Genomic DNA, 26723 nt, shown 5'->3' with positions numbered 1-26723 from the left:
TTTAATTTGTAATTCAGTTTTCTCCATGAAGCACACCATATGCCACCATTAATTCTTGCTCGTTGATTTCTTAGGAGATACATGAGTGCATATTCTGATGCAATTGGTGAGGTCTTTTGAAAATCAAATGACTACGTGTTTTGCCATATGGGCCTTTGTTATTTAAAATAGCATATGATAAAGTAAGAGAAAGCAAAATGCAGAAGGACGTGTTAGGAAAAAAAATCATTGGAAAACTGTTTAAAACATTGTTTTAAACACACAATTTTCAACCTTTTTCTTCTCGGGGGCGCCGTTATATCTTCGGAACGTATCATTACTGATCCCGCACTCTCTCTTACCGTCTGTGAATGTACAATATCACAAGTGCACCGGGCGAACCTACGGAAACCAGTTACTGCCCTACGCTTTACACTGGGGCTACAGATGTTAATATCCGCCTTCAATGAGTTCAGTTGTCCCCAATGTTTTTCTTTTAACATCTTAGGCCGGGATTTGACATTAAGCTCCAGTTCATCCGCACCTACCGTGTCTGGTTTTGAAAGAGGACGACGGGGTTTTCGGTTTTCCCGGGGAACCACGGTGCTCGCGAGCCGCCTGCCGTACGTGCGGGCTGCAGACCTGGCCGCCGGCAGACGCGCGGCGCGCACTAGGACCCAGCAGGGCTCCGGGCCCGGGTGAGAGCCGCGCCGCCGACCCCGGGCGGGCGCCGGGGCTGGAGCCGGGGTTCCGGCCGCGATCGGCTGCAGCTCTGCCGGGAGACGGCGCGACCCGGCGGCGGGGCCACCCGCGAGTCCAGCGCCGCCGCAGCCCCCCAATGCGGCCGCGAGAAGCAGAAGGGGGGGCAGGCGATCGAAGGTAACGAAAATGGGGCTCATTTCCTGCCTCCTGACCTTCTGCTCTGGTTCAGCATTGTCACGAGAAGCCCTCAGTGTTCAGGCTGCTGCATTTGGGGGCACCCTTTGATTTTTTAAGGTGTCCGCCCCCGTATTTCCACCTGGTTTCAGATTGATTTATAGCATGCAGTCCGAATGGGAGAGATCCAGGGCTGGCAAGTTGCATATTTTCATTAGTTTTGTCTCAAAAGTAAGTTCATTAAAAAAAAAAAAAGTTTCTCAGGAATTTGTGGATAGTAGTTTTTAAATTTGTTTTTCTAAATAGCAGACAAATGGATAATTTTTAAAAATTATGAAATAATTGATGTAATTCTGTTAATTACTTCCTAGGTCTTTACTTCTGTGGGCTCCCCAGGCATTACTTTTATTTTCAAGGAACTAACGTGTTAAATGTGGAGTTTGGCTCGGGCAGAGTTTACAGCATTGCTGTCGCAAGTGTTTTGCTATCAATTATAAACAGTCAAGTGTTTTGCTATCAATTATAAACAGTGTCAAATCTGTGGGCAGTTTAAACCTCTTTTCAAATACTGTAACTGGTTGTCCTGATATGACATATACAGATGAGAGTTTCCTTTGAGGGCAGTCAGAATATTTCTCTTTTTGGAGAAACCTGGTTTTGAGGAGAAAACCGTGATTACTGGCTGGGGAGGCTGAAGAGAGTATTTTTCATGCTTTGTTTATACTCTCGGATTTGACATTTGGGAAAGGGAAACGCAGTCTTTCTTGGCAGCTTTTAATGGTGGGATTATTAATTTATTTAATTTATTAGTTTCAATTGGTTGGGCTCGGGGAGCCCTCTGTCACAGGATGTGCTTAAGGTGACACATTTGCCAGCAGTTGGGACACATGATTTGCACGTGTAAAATGTGCTTCAGCCGAAAGGTCTGGTCTGCTGGGAGCTCCCATGTGGAGCTGTTGTGGGCAGGGTGCGGCTGGCTCATTGAGGAAAAAGGGAATCATTTTCCTTAGCTAAGGAGACATCCTGTTATATTCCTTTTGTTCCCTGTTTTTCATTGATCGCCAGCGCTGCCTTAGAGAGGGGAGAGCAGCTTGGAGAGCTCGGAAGACTGCACAAATGACTCCAGCCCACCCTGCTCTCACACTGATTGGTCAGTTCGATGAAGACTTAGGGAAACAGTCACCCAAAACCTTCTTTGAAAATCATGCTGTAATTTCAGAGTAGCCTTCTCGTGCCCGGATTTCTGCAAGGTTGATTTTTAATTTGGGTGCAGTTTGCTTGAGATACCTTTGTGTTTAATTTTTTGTTGTTGCTTCTATCCAAAGAAAGTAGGCCATTCTGGTGACAAATTTCTTTGCAGACATCAGCTTTTATAGACATATCACTTTACAATACGTTCTCAATGGTTTCTCCTTGGGAGTTATAGAATGCAAAGTTGTTCAACTTAGAATAATTTTTCCTGTTTTTTTTTGATCTGAAGAGTTAAATATCACTGTCAGTAGATGGTGCTTAACTGTATCTTTACTTTGATAATGTGTCTTGTGCATTATTAGCATGTATCATGCACTAAATTGAAGTCTGTAACAGGGAAAGAAAAAGGCCACGAAGAGCCAACAATCAAAGTCAGCTTGCACACTGTTATAAGAAATTGTGGCATCTGGTTTGAGGAGAATGCATTTCAAGTTTAAAAAAAAAAAGGGCATTCTTCACCTTAAAAGAATGAGTTGGTAAATATTGTGAAATGTTCTACATAAGCGGAAAAATATAAGGCCGGTGGACAACTCCATTTGAGCCTTAAAACACCCCAATTAAAGAAGCACCGTCCCAGAAGTTGTTAAATGTATAAACACTTTTCCGATTGGCTTAAAAATTTAGACACAGGAAGTGGATGGTATCTAACAACCGATGAGTAGAGACATGGTTGTCATGGAAACTGAGACGAGTTACCCCCTCCAACACACGTACACTACCATAACCACCATTTAAAAAACAAAAAAACAAAACCTGCATGTCATCACAGATGCCTGGAGAACATGTTGCCTTCTGTAAGCTTTCCCACAGCATCTGTTGAAACCTGAGACTGTGCCTGTCAAATCAAGGTCATTTTACAACAACAACCAAAAATGCAGTCTCCTGGATTTCATAACTGTATTTTTACTGAAAAGATGTGAGGAAAAGGGCTTAAAGCAAGGAGGAGCACGCGTGCTTACTTTGCATTTTGCTACCTCGGAGTTGCGCCAGGGAAGGCTAAGAAGAATGTATTTGATCACTTAATTGTAGAAGCGAACTGATTTGTAAGTCAACTGTTAGAACAACACTCTGTGGAGCTGTAAAGACTAGGCTGTTACCTGTGGCTGAAGAGTCATTTGGGGACGGTATAATGAAGAGTTTCTGTTTGCAAGAGGCTTCTTACTTGAACTGTTGCAATTGAATTTGAAGAACTGTGGCATTTTGGAGCTTTGCTCTAAGGCTGCCTGTACAGGATAGATGAAGACTCTGTCTGGTGCTTTGGGAAGTATAAGGAAGGGTGTTCTTAATAGCAAAGCAGGGAAAGGATAATCCTAAACAGAAATAAGGGCTCTTTCAAAACTTCAATTATTATTATTTTGGTTAACTTAGAAATGTTTCCTCTTCTTCTGTGGATGGAGAAGAGTGCTTTAGTTTTTAGGGTAATTGAGAGTTTCCCCAACTCAAGGTTGCAAATATTTTCAATATCTTGGTAGTGGTTTTAGTGAGGAGAGTAAAGAAAGGAGAAAAGTTTGGAGATCTCCTCCTTTCACTTTGCTAAGCAAAAAATAACTGAGGAGGCTAAATTTTGAATTTGAGGGTCAACATTGAAGCTTGTAAATATAAAACCGGTGCATTTCTTATATTTTTCTAATCTTGTCAATGTAGTCTTTAAATTTGAAGTGCTTGATATTCATTTAGAAATATCCTTCTTATAATCGTGATGATTTATAGCATGGTATTGCTTAGACTTAACTGAAAATGGTCAATTTTACATCTCACTTAACTAACACTTTGGTCTTTTTAAAAAGCAGAAAATTTCCCTTGTTTTCATAAACTAATTGCATGGTGGCAGGGGAGAGGAGGTGGAAAGAATCCTAACTATACTGTAATATTTATTTAATATCCTGCATCTATGCCATAGGAAATACAGACCTTAGAAGCAATATAGCATCATTGGGGTGATTTAGCGTGTACTTCATGATCCCCTCTTGTCAAATATTTAACTGATTGTGATTCGGTGAAAAAGGTTAAGCTTAGTGGCGCAACTGTTCTCTTTTAGCAAAGGATTTCCTGTAGGGAGCTTTCTTATCTTCAACTATGTTCATTGGCAGGAAACATGTCAGTTGCTTGTTTTTACAAACTGAAGGAAATGAATGGGATTTGTTAGTTTCTAGAATCTGCCTTCATGCTCCATTGTCTGTCAAATAGTTTGCTCAAAACAGTTCATTTTTAAATGGACTTTGGAGGAGTACAATTAAATTACTCCAAATCTTTGGCATTTCTGTTCATTTATTTTTGACTCTGAGATTAGAGACATTGGTCATTATACTGCTATATACAACTTATTTGACCAACACACAAGATGTTCAGTGAAATTCCAATTCATTTTCAGTTGTCAGATATATAGACATTAACTGAAGTTGGCGTTTTTTGATGACGATGCCAAATTTCTAATAATTAGCCCAGAATACCAACCAAATGCCAGTTCTGTGGCGAGGTAAAGGGAAAGAGTCAGCTTCATTCTTCTCTTGGCTTGTAACAGTAAAATCCATAAAAATTACATGTCAGGTGTATGCCTCCTTTGCTGATGGAGTGGGGGAGAGTTGGAATTTGGGGAGGGGCTATAGCTAAAGCCAGGCTAGAGTCCGTATGAGAAAAATGAATCTTAACCTTGAAAAGATGTATTGTGCAAAACTCTGGATTACTTTTTGAATATTATAAAATAAATATATTTAATAGTTTCAATTCATGTATTTTCAAATTCTGGAAGAGGAAACAGGGTGAGGTTCTTTAAAGGAAAATAAGTACAGAAACCTCCGTTTGAAGGGAACAGCCGGGGGAGGGGGTTAAGAGAGCCTAAGGGAGGGCACCATTTGTTGCGATGGTTTTCACACATTTTTGAAGACATCATTTTGGTTTTATATTTAGCACCAAATGGAGTCTTATGCAAGACCCTAATATATGAATGGAATAAAAACAGAGCTGCTCTGGGGGAACCAAGAGCCAGGAACCCAGAATCTGCTCTTTTCTCCTGGGCTGTGCCTGGGGCACACCCTAGGACCCTAGTATCCCTGTGAACTGTTTGAAAACCACTGCTTTTAAAGTGCCCCAAATATTCTCTAAGGAAGGCCCCGAGGGAATTGCTTGCAGAGTCCTGGAACTTCTGAGCTGAAGAGAGAACTTTTGCCTTGACAATTTAAGAGGGCACTTGTGCTCAGAGGAGGAAGAAGGAATGGCAGACAATGGGCTCTAATAAGCCATTCTGTATATAGCGCTAGGCTGGACTGGCTATAAGTATGAAAGAGCCCTGGTTCCATCTGTAATAAGGGAAGGGGAAAGGACTTTTTTTTTTTTTTTTAACATCTTTATTGGAGTATAATTGCTTTACAATGGTGTGTTAGTTTCTGCTTTATAACAAAGTGAATCAGCTATACATATACATATATCCCCAGGAAAGGACGTTTTTAAAGGGCCCCCTTTCCTCATAAGTTACAGGAACATCATGTGGAGGTGTTTGAGATTAGTCGATTATCATTGTCCTGGAATGTGTGGATTTATCCTAGTACCACCTCAGGATCTGTTATATCACTGTTACTCTGTCAGTGAAAATTATTTCATATTAAGTGTCATTCATGAAATGAAAGTTTGCCAAGCTATATAATCTGCTTGGCAGACGCGGTAGTGTTTTGAATGTTGAGTAAAATGATAACACATGGATGATATTTGAATATCATCCAACATATTCAGATTATCTCTTCTATTATGAGATTTACTGAAATGGCAGTATTGGGATTGAGTTCAGTTCCCCTTGTTTACATCCCAGAGGCCATAAATATTAAGATTTCCAGGGGTGGCGGACAGAGGGATCCCCTTCACTTCCACTCCTAATTTTCACAACCCCTTGATTCACATATGCTCGGTTACAGAAAGAAGGAGCAAGCAGCAGGGACTTCACGCGTATGGTATCAATAGCACTGTGCTTCTTAGGGTCACAGCAAACCTCCTTGCATTGTTTCTTGGAGGCTGCACAGTTGGGGAGTTTATAGAAGTAGAAAGGACAGCCCCCTGTCTGCATGCTCCTATTACTTCCACTGTGCTTGCCATGCTTCTAGTACCTGTGTGGGTCAGAGATGGCGATTAAAATAATCAATATTCTGGGAAGCCACAGATCTTCCCACAATTTGTGCCGGAACTTTTTCTTTCTTTAAAGAAAATGTTTCCTCTAGAAAGATAAAACTAGTATAAGCACAAAATAATTGGCCGTGGTAGTGGATGAAAATGACTGTGGTTAACTTTTGTTTGTTGAATTGGGTTGAATAAAGCTTTTCATGTTTAGGCTGTTTAAAGCTATCTTACTCCTCCTCCCACCTGCATTTCAAAGAAGAATGAGTGTGTACAGCCATAGAAAACCAACGGAGCTGTCCCAAGGCGTATTCATAATAATAGACCAGTGACTCTCCTTGAGTGGGCATTTATACTCCGATGTTCTTGGGGACTTTGTTTTGGAACTCAAGGATGCTGTCCAATTACCAGGACCTTGCTGAAGTTGTTAATGGAGGACTCCAAATATTACACAGAGTGTGTCCGCTACCTTTGCAGATGTCACTTTCTTAAGATCCAGACAGTAGTAAGTCCTACTGGAAGAGGTGATTTTAGAATATTATACAAGGTTAGATTTTAGATAACCTCACATTTCTCTTTAAAGTCTGAAAGGTTCTAATTTGGCAGACTTAACATTTTTGCAGCCTGTAAAATGAAAACAGTTACCATTTAATGACTAGTTAATAAGGTCTCTAAATTAAGACAGTCATATTGTTTCGTGGAATTGGATTTAGCATTTAGAATGGTCTCTCGGAAAAGAAATAAGTTGCTCACGGTAAGTTTGGCAATATTGGATAATATAGAAAAGTCACATCAAACTGCTAAGGGGTTTTCGTTTATCAGGTGTTGCCCCTATTAATTATTATAATAATCTAGTATTAATATATTATTACTACCACTACTAATAAATAATCATAATATGCAGTAATGTCCCTTCACAGATGAAGAAACTGAGGTAACTATGTTTCCAGGCCACACACTCTTTGGTACAAGTAGTTCTCACCCTCAGGCCCCCTGACTCCAAGTTCCAGTCATTTTCCGTCCTACTGGCTACCTTACAACTGCTCCTCTGTTTCTCTTCCAGGGTTGATAACTCCCCCTTCTATGCTTGAAATGGAGTCTCCTCCTGGGAAAAATTGCAAGGGGTGGGAAAAATATTGTGATTTTGGCAAGAAGTAGGGTTTTGCTTCTTGACGTTCTGTGTTCCCATGTTTGACCATCAGTGATGGGAGGAACCTTTTAGTTCCCTTGTCAGAGCTTACCTTCCTTAATTTATCTTCATCTTTTCTTTCTTTGAATGAATTTTTTAAAATTAATTAATTAATTTTTGGCTGCGTTGGGTCTTCATTGCTGCGCGCGGGCTTTCTCTAATTGCGGCGAGCGGGGGCTACTCTTTGTTGCAGTGCGCGGGCTTCTCGTCGTGGTGGCTTCTCTCGTTGCGGAGCACGGGCTCTAGGCACGCAGGCTCAGTAGTTGTGGCGCACGGGCTTAGTTGCTCCGTGGCATGTGGGATCTTCCCGGAGCAGGGATCGAACCTGTGTCCCCTGCACTGGCAGGCGGATTCTTACCCACTGCGCCACCAGGGAAGTCGCCATCTTCATCTTTTGAAATTCCCTTCATGCACCCCTGAGCACATTCACCTAGTTGGTAAACAAAAGGCTCTTACCACAGGGATATGATTTTCTTTAATTACCCAAATATTACACTTAGAATTTCTGTTGTTGGCATCCAGAAAACAGATTTCCTAGACAGTGTTCTCTTTGTAATTCATATGAACTGCTCAAGAAACTCAGAGATGCAAATTCAATGATACCTCCTTTATTTTTTTCGGAATAAAAAACAAGTGGCTTAAGTTGTCAGATTAGGAGGGTGTTGGGTATCTCCTTCTTGAGACCCCCTTACCTGTAAATCAAACAAACTCCACATGGGTTTATACAGACCAAGTGAAACTGGGTTAGTCTGACTTTCTCATCTAAGCCAGGAGCTCTGCTCTCATTCTGGCAAAGGGGAAAATGACAAGTTAAATCTTCACCTGGGCACCCCACTATGCCTGGTGTGTATGTGACCGGTTGGAACTAGCAATGGAACCGATGTGGACATTTTCAGTGATGCAGGTGCCTGGTACTTTCTAATTCTCTGGAAGACTTCAGGTAAATGATCAGCACTTGAATGGAACTAATTCATATTTCACACGTGTACTTTCACAGATCTCACATGTGAAGTCATTTTAAAGAATTGATCTAGGGACGTGTTCAATATATATATATGCACCAATTTGGGGGAACGAATCACCCACCCATTCATTCAATGAACAGTTATTGCGTGCCTACTGCATATAAGCGACTGTGCCCTGTGATAGGGAACGAAAGGGGAAGAAATCACCGGCAGAGTCAACCGTCTGTTCCCTAACTCTGAGTGGCTTCTTAAACTGTAAGTATCCCCAAATTTGGCCCTATTGAAGTTTATATTCTAAGCTGATGTCGACAGGTTGAAGTGACGCCCTCCCCGAGTTCCTCTCTCCAGGTGTAAGTGCAAGGAGGATTCCAGGGTGGGTAGTTTACTTGGGAGACGGTCCCAGGAAGACAGCAGTAGGGGGCGCGAGTGGGAGACTCGTCTGTGCCCCCGCCCCCCGCCCCCTCCACCTCCATCCCCGGTTACACTGCGAGGGGCGCCTAGGCGCGCTGAGAGCTGGTGTCCAGCATGTCGCTTCTGGGCACTGGTTGGTGACTCAGGAGACGTTGATTCCCAGCACTTAAGGTTGGTGCGTGAGCTTCTGCCAGACAAGGTGCTCAGGGAAGTTCTTGACACCTCTGGTCGAGGTGAAGGTTGGACTGGTGGCGCTGAGTAGTGAGGCCTGAAGGGGACGTGGGCCGGGCACCAGCAGCCTCTACAATGCTCTCCACTTCTCAGCTCCTTCCACAGTCTTGGAACTGAGAATGCTTTACAAGAGTCATTTTTAGTGGTCCTCTGAACTTCAAAATGAAGATCCTGAGAAAGTGGTTTTTCGGTCTGAGAAATGGGAACAAGAGAAGGACATAAGCTCTGAGTCTAAGCATTCAGGCAGAAATTTTCAATAAGGGCACTTATTCTGTTGTGTATGTTTTTGTTTTGGTTTGGTTTTTCTCTGTTACAACCATTATCCTTGTTTCCCAGGTTGGGAAACTTGGACAGCCACTTGTTTTACATGCCAGGTATCTCATTTATCACCAGGGCTCCTTGCTGCTTTCTTTGAAATCCACCTCATGGTCATCTCCTCATCTTGAGTTCTAGTGCCTCACTCTGAGAATACTGCTGGGAACCTCCGAGGTGCTCTGTCCCTCCTGGCCCCTTTCCTTCCTCTGTCCTCCTGAAGACTTCTGTCCCTAAACCACTCTGAAAGTTAAGGGCTTTGAAGTTAGACTTCTTGCTTTCAAACCTACTTACAACTGTGACCTTAACCTCGGGCTCAGTAATGTGAAATAAGATTCATTAATGTGGAAATCCTGAAAGGATGCTTGTGAAAGCTAATGATAAACCGTTGACAGACAGCCTGATGCATAGTTGCAACTTAAATTATTGTAGCTATTTTTATTTTTACGTTGTTATTGTTGTGTTATGTCCCTCATCTACTAAGAACCTATGCGGGCTCCCTGTTGCTCTCCTTACCGAGTCTGTCCTCCTCTGCCTAACTTTCAAGACCTTCTGTAATCTGGCCGTCCGCATTAGTGCTCAGGAAATGCCCCCAGATCTGGTCAGGGTTCATTCATCCCTGAACTTGCCTTATTCCTTCTAGCTCCCCTGACTTTGTTCATATTGTTCCATGACCACAACCTTCTTCTTCCCCGCTTCACATGTTGTAGGGTCACCAGTTTCACCCACTCTGCAGCTGTGAGGTGCAGAAAAATGCAATTTGTCTATTTTGTCTGCAGCAAACCTTCCTCCCAGCAAACACCCATCGGTTATCAGGAAAAAGAATAATAACTTTTGATACCGTCTATTTAAAAACTTAGTTTGATCTGATAATCCAAATAGTCCCTTAAGATAATGCTCAGTCTTCCTAGGAAAACAATATCCCTTCCTTCCTGTTGTTCCCTTTCTTTGCCGGTGATGTCAGAGTGTGAGGAAGGGGTGTCTCGTGTACTCTTATTTCTTACAGAGGACTAGCAAATCTGTTTCCTTAGTTACGGTGGCCTTGACTCTCAGAGGCTGGGTCTCTTGCCATGGTGTTGCTTGTTCTGTATTAGCAGATGAAGTCTGTGGCTCTTATAACACATAGTCTAGTCCAGTGGTTTCCAAAGATTCAAAGTAAAACACAGATACATTTTCATGAGATTCCAGTAAGCATATGTGGACAGGTGATACAAAAGTTTTTACAAAATAACCTGTATAGCTGAAATAGAAATTTTACAAGGTATTATTATCCTTTTTATACTTGATGTACTCAGATCTTTTCCATTCTATTTTATTTAATGAAAAAAAACCCCCCAAAACAAAAAACCACACTTGGGACCCAATAAGTGACCCACAGTTTGCAAAAAAAGTTGATCTGGTCATCCTCTTGGCTTTATCAGAACCTGACGTGTCATCCCCTGCTGGCTGGGTCCACCCTTAGCTCCCACTGGCAGCAAACTCTGAGTATGTGTGACACCATCCATCAAGCCCACTGGCCTGGTGGTCCTTGCAAGGGGTCCACTACTCAGTCCACAGTCTACCCGAGGCACTCCACCACGCAGCTCCCTCTGTTTGATCAGGCTGCAGTGCTGGGCTGAGGAAGCTGTGTTCCAGGCTGGTGCAGACCCTCTCTTCCTAGGGCTCTGGATGATGGAGGGGGATGGACACAAACACATCCCTCTGCACTCAGGGGTAGCTCCTCTATCCAGAGGCAGAATCCACTGTCTTCTTCTCTTATCTCCTTTTTCCTTCCCATCGTTAACTGGACCCAAAAAGAGGTGGGCTTTTCTTTCACTTCCCCTCCACCATCTCATCCTTCTACCATCCAGGCAGAAAGATTAGCAACTTCACTGTCACTCATGGAAGAAAGCAGTATCTTCTGTAGCCTTCAGGTCAATTCTTTGAGCTGGGTCCTCCAGACTGCTGCTAATAGGTGAAAATCCTGTCCCAGGAGAAAGCCTGACTTTCAAGGCTATGGAATTTCGGCCTATGGCAGAGTGAACTAGTTTCCCACCTATGTCCATTAACTACATTTCTAAGACTCCCTTGCAGCTAAGAATGGCAAAATTTGGGCTTCCCTGGTGGTGCAGTGGTTAAGAATCCGCCTGCCAATGCAGGGGACAGGGGTTTGAGCCCTGGCCTGGGAAGATCCCACATGCCGTGGAGCAACTAAGCCTGTGCACCACAATTACTGAGCCTGCACTCTAGAGCCCGCGAGTCACCACTACTGAGCCTGTGTGCCACAACTACTGAAGCCCGAGCGCCTAGAGCCCATGCTGTGCAACAAGAGAAGCCACGACAATGAGAAGCCCTCACACCGCAACAAAGAGTAGCCCCCCCCGCTTGCCACAACTAGAGAAAGCCTGCATACGGCGTTGAAGACCCAACACAGCCAAAAAAGTAAAAACAAATAAATAAATAAATTTATAAAAAAAAAAAAGAATGGCAAAATTCTAGCCACTTGGATGTGAGTAGATGTGAAGTATGTTGTTTCTGGTTTGTGCCCTTGTTTTTCTTTATAATTTTACCACATACTTTTTAAATCCTGAAACTGTATATAGTTTAGTTGCACACAATTTCATATAGATGGAAACATATATATATATACACACCCACACACCATTTGTAGTATATATAGATATATAGTATAGATACCTATGTATTTATATATATGTAAACATATGTTGTGTGTATATTTATGTCTACAGTTACATCTGTAAACAAATGGATTTTTTTTTAAGTGAACACACCTATGTAACCAGCACTTATGTTAATAAATAGAATGTTAGCTTCACCCAAGAAGTCCTCTTATGCCCCTAAGGCACTATCTTTTGCAAGATGACCACTATCCTAATTTTTTTTTTTTAATAAATTTATTTATTTATTTATTTTTGGCTGCATTGTGTCTTTGTTGCTGCACATGGGTTTTCTCTAGTTGCGGTGAGTGGGGGCTACTCTTTGTTGCAGTGCGTGGGCTTCTCATTGTGGTGGCTTCTCTTATTGCGGAGCATGGGCTCTAGGCACACGGGCTTCAGTAGTTGCAGCATGTGGGCTCAGTAGCTGTGGCATACGGGCTCAGTAGTTGTGGCTCGCAGGCTCTAGAGCACAGCCTCGGTAGTTGTGGCACAAGGGCTTAGTTGCTCCGTGGCATGTGGGATCTTCCTGGACCAGGGCTCAAGCCCATGTCCCCTGCATTGGCAGGCGGATTCTTAACCACTGTGCCACCAGGGAAGTCCCTATCCCAATTTGATCTATTTTTTTACTGAGAGAAGTGTATTAAAAGTCTCTCAGTAAGGTGGTAGATTATCATTTTTTTTCTTGATATATTTTGAAGTTACACTATTTGGTATATACACATTTAGAATTCTTCTATCTTCTTGGAGAATCAAATTTTTTATTATTATGAAGTAGTGCACTTTAACTCTCATAATGCTTTTTGTCTTAAGGCATATTTTGTCTGGTGTCCATGCAACAATACTAGTCAACAGTAGGATATGATAGCTTCTTCATTATTAGTTCTTCCTCTTTGTTTTCCATTCTTTGTTTTTTCAAACTCTTTACATCTGTATTTTATTTTATTTTGTTTTCTATTTTTTGGCCGTGCCGCACAGCATGCGAGATCTTAGTTCCCTGACCAGGGATTGAATCCATGCCCCTTGCATTGGAAGCGAGGCATCTTAACCACTGGACTGCCAGGGAAGTCCCTACATCCTGTATTTTAGATGTATCTTTTGTAAATGACATAACACTGGGTATTGTTTTTATGCAGTCATACATATCTTTTAAATGAAATATGTAAGCATTTATATTTATTGTAATTTCAGATTGATTTCACTTTTATTCTTTCATGTTATTTTATTCTTTCCATTTGTCCTACCTCTTCATGTTTCTTTTTTTTTCACCTCTTCATGTTTCTTTTTCTTTCACCTCTTGCCTTCTTTTGAATTGATTAACATTTTTTCCTTATTTCATGTATTATTCTATAGTACTTTGGAAGTTTTACACTCTATTATTATTCTTTTAGCGGTTCTTTAGAAATTTAAGCATGCATACTTAAAAGTCTAAAGTGAATCATTATCTTTCCTCCCCTCCTAAACAATGCAAGGAGCTTAGACCATTTAATTCTAGTCATTACCACCTCTCACACCTCCCCCTGCTAGCTTGGGTCCCATTTTTGCCCAGTGTTTTAGTTTTATCTTGTGGTTTTTTTTAGCTTCGTGGGTTAGACATTATCATTTAAAAATAGAAATTTGTTCAGATTTACCCACATATTTATTACTTTCTTTGCTTATAATTTCTTCCCCGACTTGTACTCCCCTACCCATCACTTCTCTTCATAGATTTCGTTAAGTGAGGATCAATTGAGGGAGACCTATTTTACTTACTGTTTGTTGGAAAATTCTAATTCTTTCCTTTTTTTCCTTAAAATATAGTTTTGCTAGGTATAAAATTCTGGTTACTTTCTTTCAACACATTAAAGATGTTCCGTTGTCTTCTGACTTCTGCTGCTAAGAAATCAATACTGAATCTAATTGCCATTTGTCTTGGAAGGTATTCGTTTTTCAAGGAAACCTTATAACTGCTTTGAAGATATTCTTTTTATCTTTGGCATTCTGCAGTTTTATTATAAAGTGTCTATAGATGTGAATTTCTTTTTTATGTATTTATTTTGCTTTGGATATTTTGTTTTGTGAATTTGTGGATTGTTTTTTTTCATCAATTCTGGAAGGTTCTCAGAGTATTGTTCCTGCTTAGTACTCTTTTTTCTACTTCTGGATTTTAGATTAGGTATATGTTAGACTTCTGTTGTCTTCTCTGTGTATTAACCTCTTTTTCATATTTTCTGTCTATAATCTTTGTATGCTACAGTCGATAATTTTTTCAGTCCTTTTTGTTTCTTGTATCTAACCTGTCTCATCTTGCTCATAGTTTATATACTTGTGTCCTTCTATTATTTTTTAAACATTTATTTTATATTGTGCATCTGATAATTTTTTAGACTTTTAAAAAACTGAAATAGAGTTGACATACAATATTGTTAGTTGATAATTTAAAAATATGATGTCTATGGGTTCAGTTCTGCTATCTCTTATTTCTGCTAGTTTTTGTTCATGATGCTTTGTTTCTATATGCATGTGTGTGTTTGTGGTTTTTATTTTACTCTGTTTTATTTTACTGTGACCTGATTTTTTTTACTTTATCAATGGGAATAATTTGAGGTTTGAATTGAAGGTGAGTTTCACTAGATTTTGCATTTGTTTCTCCCAAGTGACTGGGATCATCACCAATCTGCAAAGCAAGGACTTAAAAATTCTCAACTAGAGGTTTGGGGACCGACCACATAATCAATTCATACTCAAAACCCATGTAAGGATTGTCTTATGGTTATAAATGTTCAGTAAAGGCTTTCTCCCCTCTACTGAGCACTGATTTTTGAGACAGGCAATTCTGGTAGCCTTTTGGAGTCCTATCTTTAGCAGGACACCTCCTATTCCACTTTGTACCTTGGTGGGCCCTGGCTTTGTCAGTGCCAGCAACCTTATCACTGACCCTTATGCCCTGCTAACTTGTAAAAACAGAAGCCTAAGTTAGCATTTCAAACTATTTTTGAGGACATGTTTTGTCCAGCATTTTTGATTGTTTTCAGAAGATTTTAAAGGTATCTATTCTGCCATATTGCCAGAAAAAGAACTATTCTTTCTCTTTGTATTCCTTATTTAATAATCCTAATAGTCCCTGAAACATATGAATGCCTCTGGGCAACTAGGGTGTGCAAAAAACAGTAGAGGAAAAGCACAGTCATTATTTTCAAAATATTACCTCCTGACACACATATTCCAGGGTAATTTAAGCCCTAACTTGTATTAGTTGAGGTAACACTAGTTGCTTCAATAAACCCAACATAGTGCAGCGAATCAAAACAATAGATGTTTATTCCTTATATGTCCAAAATGGGTATCCCTGATTAAAGAATGGCTCTGATTCAGGTGGTGATTTAGGGAATGAGCCACTTTCCTTACTATGGCTCTGCCATTGTCAGTGTATGGCTCCCAAGGTCATTGTGCTTATTTGGATCACATTGGCAAAAAAGCAAAGAATGTGGAGACTCATGAGTGGCATGTTTTTACTAGCCAGCCCTAGATGTGGCACATTCCACTTCCTTTCCCATTCTATTAGCTAATACTTGGTAAGATTGCCACATCTGACTGCAAAGAGGGGCTGCTGGCAAAAGTAGTCTGGATGTGTGTCTAGGACAAAGAAGAAACAGGTTTAATAAATAACCAGTCTGTCTCTGCCATGTATTTCCTCCGTGAAACTTCAGCCCAACCTGATTTCTCACTTCTCTGAGCTCCTGTTTCGCTTATAATCAAGGCCACCAACTTTAGGACCTAATTATCCTGAATTAGTTCATGTTTGTACAGTTTAAATCCCCAACTATATAGTAACTGCCTTGAAGGTGTGAATTTTGTGCTCAACTTTTTTTTTGCGGTACACGGACCTCTCACTGTTGTGGCCTCTCCCGTTGCGGAGCACAGGCTCCGGACGCGCAGGCTCAGCGGCCATGGCTCACGGGCCCAGCCACTCCGCAACATGTGGGATCTTCCCGGACCGGGGCATGAACCCGTGTCCCCTGCATCGGCAGGCGGACTCTCAACTACTGCGCCACCAGGGAAGCCCTGTGCTCAACTTTTGAAAATGTCCCCTACCACTCAGTTTTGAACATGCTGTATGCTCTAAAAAAAAAAAAAAAAATTAAACCTCTGAATGAAAGGAGAAGGTTCTTGTTGTAACATATTTAGGGATGTAGCGTTGTGGTCTGCAACTTACTCATTACGTTAAGCCTTCAACTTTTCTTCTTAGATTTGAAATATGTTGAAATAAAAATTTGGAGAAAACCCCAAACGTCGGGAGTCTGGAGGGGGCACTACAAACAATAGTTGTATTTCCATGGGGGATCAGTTTAATCTGTCTCGGTAGCTTCTTCTGCACTGTTGAAATCAGCCTTTTCAGCTGTCTCTGGGTTGTTATGAGAATTCATTCAGTCATTCTGAAAATATTTGTTGAGGTCTACGGAGTGCTAGATATTGTTGAGAGGCAGGGCATTGGGAGATGAGCAATACAGATAAGATTCTGCCCTATAGGGGGTTGGATGAGGTGGTGCAGGCAAACTGCTTTGAGTGGAAAAAGACCTTTATAGTTGGCTTTGTGATTGATATAGTGATGGTGAGGTTCTAGTTATTTGTATGATGTGGGAAAAAAAAGGCTTGGTGCTGTGTCAAGCCCTTAAGTAGAGACCTTGCCCTCCCTTTTCCTTTGGCTTTAGGTCTTGCTTAAGGAGGCCAACCTTTCTCCAGGCTAGTATTTAACAACAAGCAGAGGAATTTAGCTCTTGAATATTCTTCAGAGCCACAGATAATCTCAGCTAAACTGGGCCTTAGGTTATTGGCCTCAGTATCACTCTTTACTTGAGTTTAACTCATTACTTTGTTGCTAGGCTCGATGTTTTCAATGCTTCATTTTATTTTCTGTTGCTATTGGTCTTAGTAAATGAGAATGACATATGGACCTGAGTTAAATTGTTGGAATCATAATTTGCTTTCATTGAGTAGTTTTCTTTCTCTACGGCACTGTACTGTGGATGGGAAAATGCACTGACATCTTAGAAACTCTAACTAATCTATTATCCATCTGCTCGGATGCAAACACAATGCATGTGGCAAATTACTTTATATGCTGATAAAGCCTGTGCTTTGGAAAAATGTTGTGCTGTTTATATACAAAACATTGTTTTGAATCAAGCCATCTAAAATATGCAGATGAAGAAAAGGAAGTGTATTCTGAATACAACAAAATTCCAGGAAGGGTCAGGCTGCAAAATACAAGATGTGGTGAGTCTGTAATTAGGTATTGACCATGTTTTATTTGACTGAGCAGCTTCTTGGGCTTAGCTCTGATGTTGGTCAGAGAATAGCTTTCCAGCCCAAAGGAGTTCACTTTAGAAGATGACCTAGGTGGATAATATAGCTCCCTCAAAAGCCAAGGCAGAGCTAGCCTTTCACTTCACTTATTATGTTGTTTCCTTCATGGAACAGGGCATAGAATTTCTGGCAGATGAGAGTAGAGTACAGAATTTCTAATAAGAGAGATGAAGTTGGGGGGGGGGGTACACAGTGCTTCTTTTGAAAATTATGTTCATTTTCTTCTCAACTCTAAGGCTTCTCTCTTATCTTTTTAGAAAAAATGCTCTCTTGTTTGGAAGAGTTTCCAAAACTACTCCTTTAGAGGTACCAAGTCTCAGCCAAGGACATTAATAAGATATAGAGCCCATGAACTAGCAGGCTGGGTAGAATAGTTAAGTTCTTCTACTGATACAATGAGCTACTGAATGGTGTCTTCTCATATTGAACAAGGGCTCATTTGTATCCTTAATACCAAATATTCTGTCACTACAAAGGGTAGGGACAAAATCTCCACATTCTTGATATGGCCAATGTGAATTTTAAATTAATTTATATATTTTAAGTGAAGTACTCCGTGCATTATTATTGGGGTGACCATATATCTTGGTTTGTTTGTGATAGTTTGGGTTTGTGCCTATTGCCTCAGTGTAATGACTAATACTACCTCTTTTGATTTTCAAAAGCATCCTGATTTGTATGATAAATTGTGGTCACCTTACTTACAATGGTAGTCAATATGTCTAGCAATAGTAGATCCAGTCTGTTTAGAGACCAACTCTTCTGCTGAGAAAAGATGCTTAAAATTAAAAAGAAAGAAAAATAAAGAAGTCAGTTTGGAAGCATTGGAGAGCCATCAAGGCAATGAGGAATAGCAGAGCTAAGATTTGGGGGCAGGAAAGTCCCTTCATCTAAGAGGTGAGCCCAGCTTTTGTATCTTCTACTAGAGACAATTATCAATTCCAAAAGTAGTGGCTAAGAGACTAAAAACTTAACAGAGCTTTCAACAAACTCATGGGGTTAGGTAGTCAAGTCCTGCCAAGGAGCAGAAACCCTAGTAAACAACCTCAGTTTTCATTTGGAGCTCTGAATCAAGATGAACCAGAAATAGAAAAACTCTCACAGGGACTGAAGCCAAAAATGAAATATTTTCAGATTAGTGTCACTAGCTTAGATGCCTGCCAGAAGCCAAAGCAAAAATCCTCTCTGGAGGAAGATACATCTTCCAGAGCCTCATGTTCACTAGAGTTTTTCATGTACTATATCTGTCACCCAATGAAAAATAACTAGATATGTGAGAAAATGAGACATAATCAAAAACCAAGAAAAAAATTTGACAACTAAGATATACCTACAAGGGATCCAGATAGTGAATTAATTAGATATAGTCTCTAAAATAACTATGATTAATATATGCAAAGAATTAAAAGATTTAAAAACTTGCCAGAGAACTGAAAATTATAAGTAAAAGCCTAGAACTGAAAAATATAGTTACTGAAGTTAAAATCTAAATAGATGAACTTTTTGGGGTGATGGAAATCTTCTAAGACTGAATTATGGTGATGGTGATGGTTGCACAACTGAATTAACATACTAAAATCATTGAATATACATTTACAGTAGGTGCATTTTATGGTATGAAAATTATACTTTAACAAAGTTGTTAAAAAATGGATGGATTAACCAGATGTAGTTGAAGAGAGAGTTAGTGAACTAGAATATAAGGCAGAAGAAAATACCCAAATAAAGCACAGAGAGGCAAAATAATGGAAAGTAATTTGAAAGATTTGTGAAATATAGTAGAAAGGCCTCATATACAAATAATTGGAGTTTCAGTAGGTAGGGAGAGAGAAAATGGAACAGGAGAAATAATTGGGGGAAAAAATGATTGAGAATTTTCCAAAACGGACAAATGACACAGAGCCACAGAATCAAGAAGCCCTAAGACACCAAGCAGGGTCTGTGTAAAGAAACTTCACCTAGGAACAACACAGTGCGATTTCTGAAAATAAAAACAAAGAGAAAAGCTGAAAAGCAGTCAGGGCTGGAAGAGTGGGTACCTTTTGTCTTCAAAGGAGCAACAATAAGATTGACAGCTGACTCACTGAAACTGTAAAGTCAAAAGGGAATGGATGATATCTTCAAGTTGCTGAAAGAAAACAACTGTTAACCATGAATTCTATACCTACCTAAAAGGATTTTCAGAAAAAACTAAAAATATTTTAAAAAATTATTATGAGCACATTTATCCTAAAGAAAATACTAAAAGGCATCCTTTGGACAGAAGGAAAATTATCCCAGACGAAAGCTCAGAGATGTAGGAAGGAATGAAGAGCAATAGAAATAATAATTAGTTAAATATAAATAAATACTAGCCATACAAAATAATAATTTTGTCTTGTGGAGTTTAAAATATATAGGGAATAAATATATATGATCAAAGTGGAACTCAAGTCTGGACAGATTAATGAAATGAAATTGTTCTAAGCCCTTTATATTGTAAAGGAAGTGATAAAAACTAATTAGTGTTAGCCATTAATAAGTCAAGGGTGCATGCTTTAAACTCTGGATAATCTTTAAAAGAATGATGAAGGAATATATAAATAATAAGCTAAGAGAAGGGGGAAATAGAATAATAAAAAATACTCAAATAATTCAACAGAAGGTGGAAAATGGGAGAAAAAGGATCCTAGACTAGGATCTTAAGATCCTAGGCTAGGATCTTATGAGACAAATAAAAACTAGTAGGTTTAGGCCCAGATATATCAGCAGTTATATTAAATATAAACAGAGTAAATACCCTAATTATCAGATTGAACTTTTAAAAAACCTATATACTGCTTTAAAGAGACACACATTATTTAAAAATATATGGAAGGGTCAAATATAAGAGGATGTAAAAAGATATACTATGCAAACACTAACCAAAAGAAAGATTCTGTAGCTAAATTAATGTCAGATAAAGTAGACCCTCTAACAGGCAAAAAGTGTTGTCAGAGATGAAGAGAGATTATTTCATAACAAAAAAGATTCAATTTGCCAGGAAAATAAAATATTTCTAAATTTGTACGCACTTTTAAAACACACACACATATTCTCCTACACATACAATTATAAGACCTATAAGTAGAAATAGATATTGATATAGTTAGAAATTTTAACATATCTCTCCTGGTAATTGATACAGTGAGCAGACAGTAAGAATCAGTTAGCATATAGTTTGAACAAAGTTAATTAGCAGACCTGATCTAATTATAAAACTGTGCACTTGACAAATATGAAATACTCATTTCTTTCAAGGGCACAGAAAATATTTGTCGACATTGCCCATAGTCTGAGTCATTAAGCAACTCAGCAAATTTCAACGGATGGAAATCATACAGAGTGTATTTTCAGATAACAGTGACATTAAACTAGAATTCGACAATGAAAAAGATACCTGAAAAATCCCCATATGTTTAGAACTTAAGCAACCATGGGTCAAAGAAGAAATGGCAATGAAAATTAGGTAATATTTACAAATTAGTGACAATGAAATATGAGATACCAGACATGGAATACAGCTAAAGCCATGATTAGAGAGATATTTATAGCCTCAAATATATACATTAGGAAAAAAAAAGCTGTTTAAAAATAAATAACCTCAGCATTAATTTCAAGAAGTTAACAAAGAAAAGCAATTAAAATTTTTTAAAAGGTAGGAGGAAGGAAATAATACAAATAAGAGAAGAAAGTAATGAAATAGAAAACAGACATCCCATAGACAGAATCAACAGAGCCTAAGGACCTTCAAAATCAATAAATTCTGGTGAGACTAATCAAGCGAAAAAAAAAGCACAAATAGCCAATATCAGGGATGAAGCAAAGGACATCACTATATTTAAATGATAAGGACAGAATATGATGAATAACACCGTGGCAAATTATGAAATGAAATTTTAGAAGAAATGGACAAATTTTCTAAAAACGCCACTTATCAAAACTGACATAAGAATAACAGTCTGAGTAGCACTATATCTACTCATATGAATATGCAATTAAAAACCTTACCACAAGGACCGCTTCAGACCCAGATGGTTTTTCTGTTAAATTCATTAAATATTTAAGGAAGAAATAACACATTTTTTTCCACAAACTCTTCCAGGTAATAGAAAAAGAAGGAACACTCCCAACTTGTTTTAAGAGGTCAGCAGAATTCTTATACTAAAACCTGACATAAATAAGAAAAATTCTGGGCCAGTTTCACTTATGAATATGGATTCAAAAATCCTAAACAAAACACTGGCAAAGTGAATCCAGCAATAAATTACTACATTATGATCAAGTTGATTATCTTCCAAAACTGTAAGGTTGAGGTCATATATTTGAAAATCAATCAGTGTAACTCAGTATGTAACAGAATAAAAAATCATACGATCATCTCAATAAATGCAGAAAATGTATGTGATATAATGCAACATTTATTCATGATTTTTTAAAAGGGTCAGCAAACTAATAAACAGGAGAAAATTTTCTTACTCCAAGAAGAGTATCTACAAAAAATACCACGTATCGTTAAAAAGTAGAAAACGTCATGAGTAATGGATGAAATGTTAAAACTTTGTTTGAGAGTAAGAAATAAGACATATGTCAGTTATCACTTCTTCTGTTCATCATTGCATGACAAATCCCAGCTAATGCAATGAGGCACACAAGAGAAATAAAGATATTAGGATTGAAAAGGAATAAATAAAACTATAATTATTGGGGGATGAAATTACTATGTATATAGAAAATTCAAAAGGAATTTCAGATAAATTGTTGGAACTTAAAAGTGAATTTAGCAAGTTGGCCGGATACAAAATAAATATGAAAAAATAAATTCTGTTTCTACTTATTACCAATAAACAGATATACAATGACTTTACATCAGAATAAAAATAATCAAATACCTAGGAATAAATCTAACAAAAGTTATGAAGACCTATGTTGAAAACCATTTGACATTATTGAGAGAAATTAAAGAAGATGTAAATAAATGGAGGGATATGTTATGTTAATGAAACGGAGGGCTCCGTTTTTTTTAAAAAAGATGTCAATCTCAAACTGTCACTGAAATCTCAATCAAATCCCAAGAGGGTTTTTGTGAAAATTGATAAGCTGATCCTAAAATTTATATGGAAACACAAAGGACCAAGAATAGCCAAGATACTCTAGAAGAAGAATAAGGAAAGAGGACTTGGTCCACCAGATATTAAGATTTATTGTTGTCCTGCTAGAGTAGCTGGGGGAGTGTGGCACTGGTGCAAGCATAGATGAATAGACGAGTGAAAAAGAACAGAGTCCCCAGACAGACCTGTGTATATACAGACACACTATCAATGATAAAAATCCCATCCCCTTGGGGATGGGATGGCCATTTTTAAATAAACAGCCCTGGAACAATTAGATATCAACATACACCCTTGACCCTAAATTTACACCATACACCAAAACCCATTCCAAGTGAATTCAAGATCTAAATGTGAAAGACAAGATAATAAAATATCCAGAAGATAATGTAGGATAATATAGTCATGACTTTGGCTAGGAGAGGAATTCCTACACAGGACCCCAAAGAAAAAATCATAAAAAAAGACAATAACATTGGACTGTATTAAAATGAAGAACTTACATTCATTAAAAGACATAGTTAAGAGAGTGAGAGACGAGTTAGAGGTATCTGCAATATCTATGATTTACATAGGGCTTGTGGGAAGAATATACAAAGAATTCCTCAAATCGGTAAAAGAAAGATAAAATAGAAAAATGGGTAGTAGACCTAAACAGGAGCTTCACAGGAGATGCTATCCATATGTCCAATAGACTTGTGAAAAAAGGGCTCCACTTCGTAAGCCTTCAGGGAAATACAAGTTAGAAACCACATAAGATGTGACTACACTTCCACCCACTGCCTAAAATTAAAAATGACTTTCAATACTAACAGGTGGTGAGGATTTGGAGAAATGAGAATTCTCATACACTGCTGGTGAGCCTAAATTGGTACAACCATTTTGGAATACTAATTAGCATTATCTAATAAAATTGAACAAGGGCATATTCTTTGAGTCCGCAATTCTAATCTGATGTACAGTTTCAAGGGAAAAGTGAATACATATATACCAAAAATTATGGAGAGAAAATTTCATAGCACCAGTATTCATAAAGGCCCCAAACTGAAAACCACCCAATATCCATCAAGAGTATAATATAATGTGTGCATGTGTGTGTATATGCACACACACTTTATGGTATATTTATATAAATTAAAAAACCAATAAAAACAAACTGCACCACAACCTGGATAAGTCTCATTGACATTAATGTGTGAAGGAAGCCACACACACACACACACACACACACACACACACACACCTCTCTGTGATTCATTTATATAAAACACAAAACACAGGCTTGATGAAACTATAGTCTTTAGGGATGCATGCTTAGATAGCAAAACTATAAAGTGATTACTATCAGAGTTAACATAATAGTTGTTGGGGAGGATCAGGGTGCTAATTCAGAGGAGAAGGACGGGCTTCCCTGGTGGCGCAGTGGTTGAGAGTGTGCCTGCCGATGCAGGGGACACGGGGTTTGTGCCCCGGTCCGGGAAGATCCCACATGCCGCGGAGTGGCGGGTCCCGTGAGCCATGGCCGCTGAGCCTGCACGTACGGAGCCTGTGCTCCGCAAAGGGAGAGGCCACAACAGTGAGAGGCCCGGGTACCGGAAAAGAAAAAAAACAAACAAAAAAACAAGAGGAGAAGGATGAGAGTTTCAGGGGTGCTGTCAAAGTTCTATTTTTTGACTTGGGTGATGATTACCTGGATGTCTGCTTTTCGATAAATCATTGAGCTGTACATTTTGTTTTGTTCACTTTTCTCTATGTATTGTATGTTATAGTTCACGATGGAAATTTTAAAAAATCAGTAATGTACCTTTACCATCATTTTCTTGAGTTTTAATCAATTTAAATATTACCCCTTGACTTGGTACTGTGATAATTAAGACCTTTTCCCTTTCCCTTCTTTTGAATTGACACCGTTTATATTATTATGTAAACACTATGAATCAGGGAGACCAATGATATACTGATTACAAATCCTTTCTTGTGCAACTTTTCATTTTTTCCTACTAGTAAACATTGCTTCTTTTTGATTTGTGTATATATTTGTAGATATACAAACATACACTTTCCTTTCACCCTCCCTCCCTTCCTTCTTTTTTTCTTTCTCTTTAATTTTTCCCATGCCTTCTAATAGCATCTCTCAATCTCATTTTGCTCTTGGCCAAACGTATCAGATCATGTACCCCTTCTGTTTTGTTTTTCCTGCTGTCATCTGCTGTGGTTGCTCTATAGCCTGTTCTAGAACAGGTTTCATGCAGGGCTTTCTTTCTCACCTGTGTCCTGTATGGTTCCCATTTCCTGGATCCCATGTCTTTTCTTTTATGGTTTGCTGCTTTTGGTGGAGCATATCTGCTAACAGTTTACTAATGCACAAACATAGGAGATAAATTCTCAAAGAACTTAATCTTGGGGAATGTCTTTAATTCACCATCTTCCTTAGTCAGCAGTTTGGGTATATATATGATTCTAGATTGAAAATCATCTTCCCTCCATATTCTGAAGGTAATACTAATTGACATCTAGCTTCTGTTGTTGCTGTTGAGAAGTCATATGCCATTTTGATTGTTCATCTTTTCTATGTAAACAGATTTTTTTCTTTCTGGAAGCTTTTAGAATTTTGTTGTGTCTTTATAAATCATTTTGCTGTGGATTTAATCAAACCTTTCAACTGAAAGACTTATGTTCCTGTTTTAGGAAAGGTTCTTACGGATTTGTGTTTGTTTGTTTATGTGTTGTTTTTAATCATTTTCCTCTCGCCATTTTCTCTGAACACTTAGAAACTCCAATAGTTGAACTTCAGACTGATTTTTAAATTTTCTTATTTTTTTTTTCCCTTTTGTCTTGATCATCTTTCTGTCTTATTGCCTTACTTTCTGGATGGTTTCCTTTTCTTTATTTCCAAATCATCTATTGAATTTTTTATTTTGTCCATCATATTTTTAATTTCCAAGAACTTTACATTTTTCCTTGAATGTTTGTTTTTGCAACAGCCTGCTTTTTTTTAAAGCAATGCCTTTTCTTATCTTACATAATATATTAATTCGTGTTTTTCATATTTTCTTCTGTTTCCTGCATTATCTCCGTTTCCTCAGACTTTATTGTTTTTCCTGATTGCTTAGGTTTCTGACTTGTAGTGTAGGTTTTCCTTGGATGTCCTTTCATGTTTAAATGGAAGGTTCTGAATAGCTTATTGGAAGCTGTGTGCTTCAGGAGCGGGCTTCCTGTGGAAGTGGCTGGGCTGGGACCCAGTTTTTTCAAATTTCGGTATCTCTCAGGAGGTTTCCTTCTGGGGCCATTCCGTTTCTTCAGAGAAGGATCTTTTAATCCTGTAGGAGGGATGTAAGTCTGGGTGTTGGTATTCTGATACCCAGCTGGGCAAGGGGCTACAGGCTCTTGTTGTCCATTTCACCTTCTGTTTTTAGCCTGGTGTCCTACCCCTGTGCTCTTCTTTTCAATTTATCTAGCATTAAAATTGACTTGTATGGGAAAGGGGAGGGGGAATCACCTGGTTATGCCCCCAGGAAGTGTTGAGAATGTGACGGTCTAACTTTTCATTGTAGAGTCTAACTAACCTCCACATCTCACTCCCATAGTCCACTGTGCTTGATGCCTCCAATTCCAAAGCCTTTGTGGGATTCTGTGAGGCTAATCCACTAGCATCTGATCAGTTTTCCCTCTGCTGGAATTTTAGTCTCAGCTTTTTTCAATATGCCTAAATTCAGCCATCACTCCTCTATCTTTAGATATTGCTTGACAGCTCTCATCTGCTGTTGTCTCCTCTCTCATTCTTTCTGTCTTTGTGGGTTGTGTTAACTCTTCAAGGACAGAAACCATGACTTACACGTCTTTAGTTTACTTGCAGGCGCAAGCACTAAGGCTTAGGAAACATTGATTGACTGACTGATGCCGACCTCCCTAATCATTGCAGTACTCTGCCTTCTTGCTTTCCTTTTTTTTTTTTGTAATAAATTTATTTATTTTTGGCTGCATTGGGTTTTCATTGTTGCGTATGGGCTTTCTCTAGTTGCGGTGAGCAGGTGTCTACTCTTCCTTGCGGTGTGCGGGCTTCTCATTGCGGTGACTTCTCTTGTTGTGGAGCACGGGCTCTAGGTGCCCAAGTTTCAGTAGTTGTGGCTCTCCTGCTCTAGAGCGCAGGCTCAGTAGTTGTGGCACACAGGCTTAGTTGCTCTGCGGCATGTGGGATCTTCCCGGACCAGGGCTTGAGCCCCTGTCCCCTGCATTGGCAGGCGGATTCTTAACCACTGCACCACCAGGGAAGCCCCGT

The 26723-nt window shown here is 39.1% G+C and overlaps 1 protein-coding gene across 3 annotated transcripts in view; it reads left to right on the top strand.

Annotated features, from left to right (window-relative positions):
* The first annotated feature begins 705 nt into the window (after nt 1–705).
* The window catches only part of FOXN3 (forkhead box N3), a 403885-nt gene continuing 377867 nt past the window's right edge, over nt 706–26723 (top strand). For all 3 annotated transcript variants that reach the window (XM_029238650.1, XM_029238649.1, XM_029238644.1), the window contains exon 1: nt 706–858. The gene's annotated coding sequence lies outside the window, so the exon portion shown is untranslated. The remainder of the gene's footprint in view (nt 859–26723) is intronic.

Source organism: Monodon monoceros, unplaced genomic scaffold (genome assembly GCF_005190385.1).
Source record: "Monodon monoceros isolate NGI ecotype Baffin Bay Population unplaced genomic scaffold, NGI_Narwhal_1 Super_Scaffold_21, whole genome shotgun sequence".
NCBI lineage: Eukaryota > Metazoa > Chordata > Mammalia > Artiodactyla > Monodontidae > Monodon > Monodon monoceros.
This window is presented reverse-complemented; position numbering and strand designations above follow the sequence as displayed.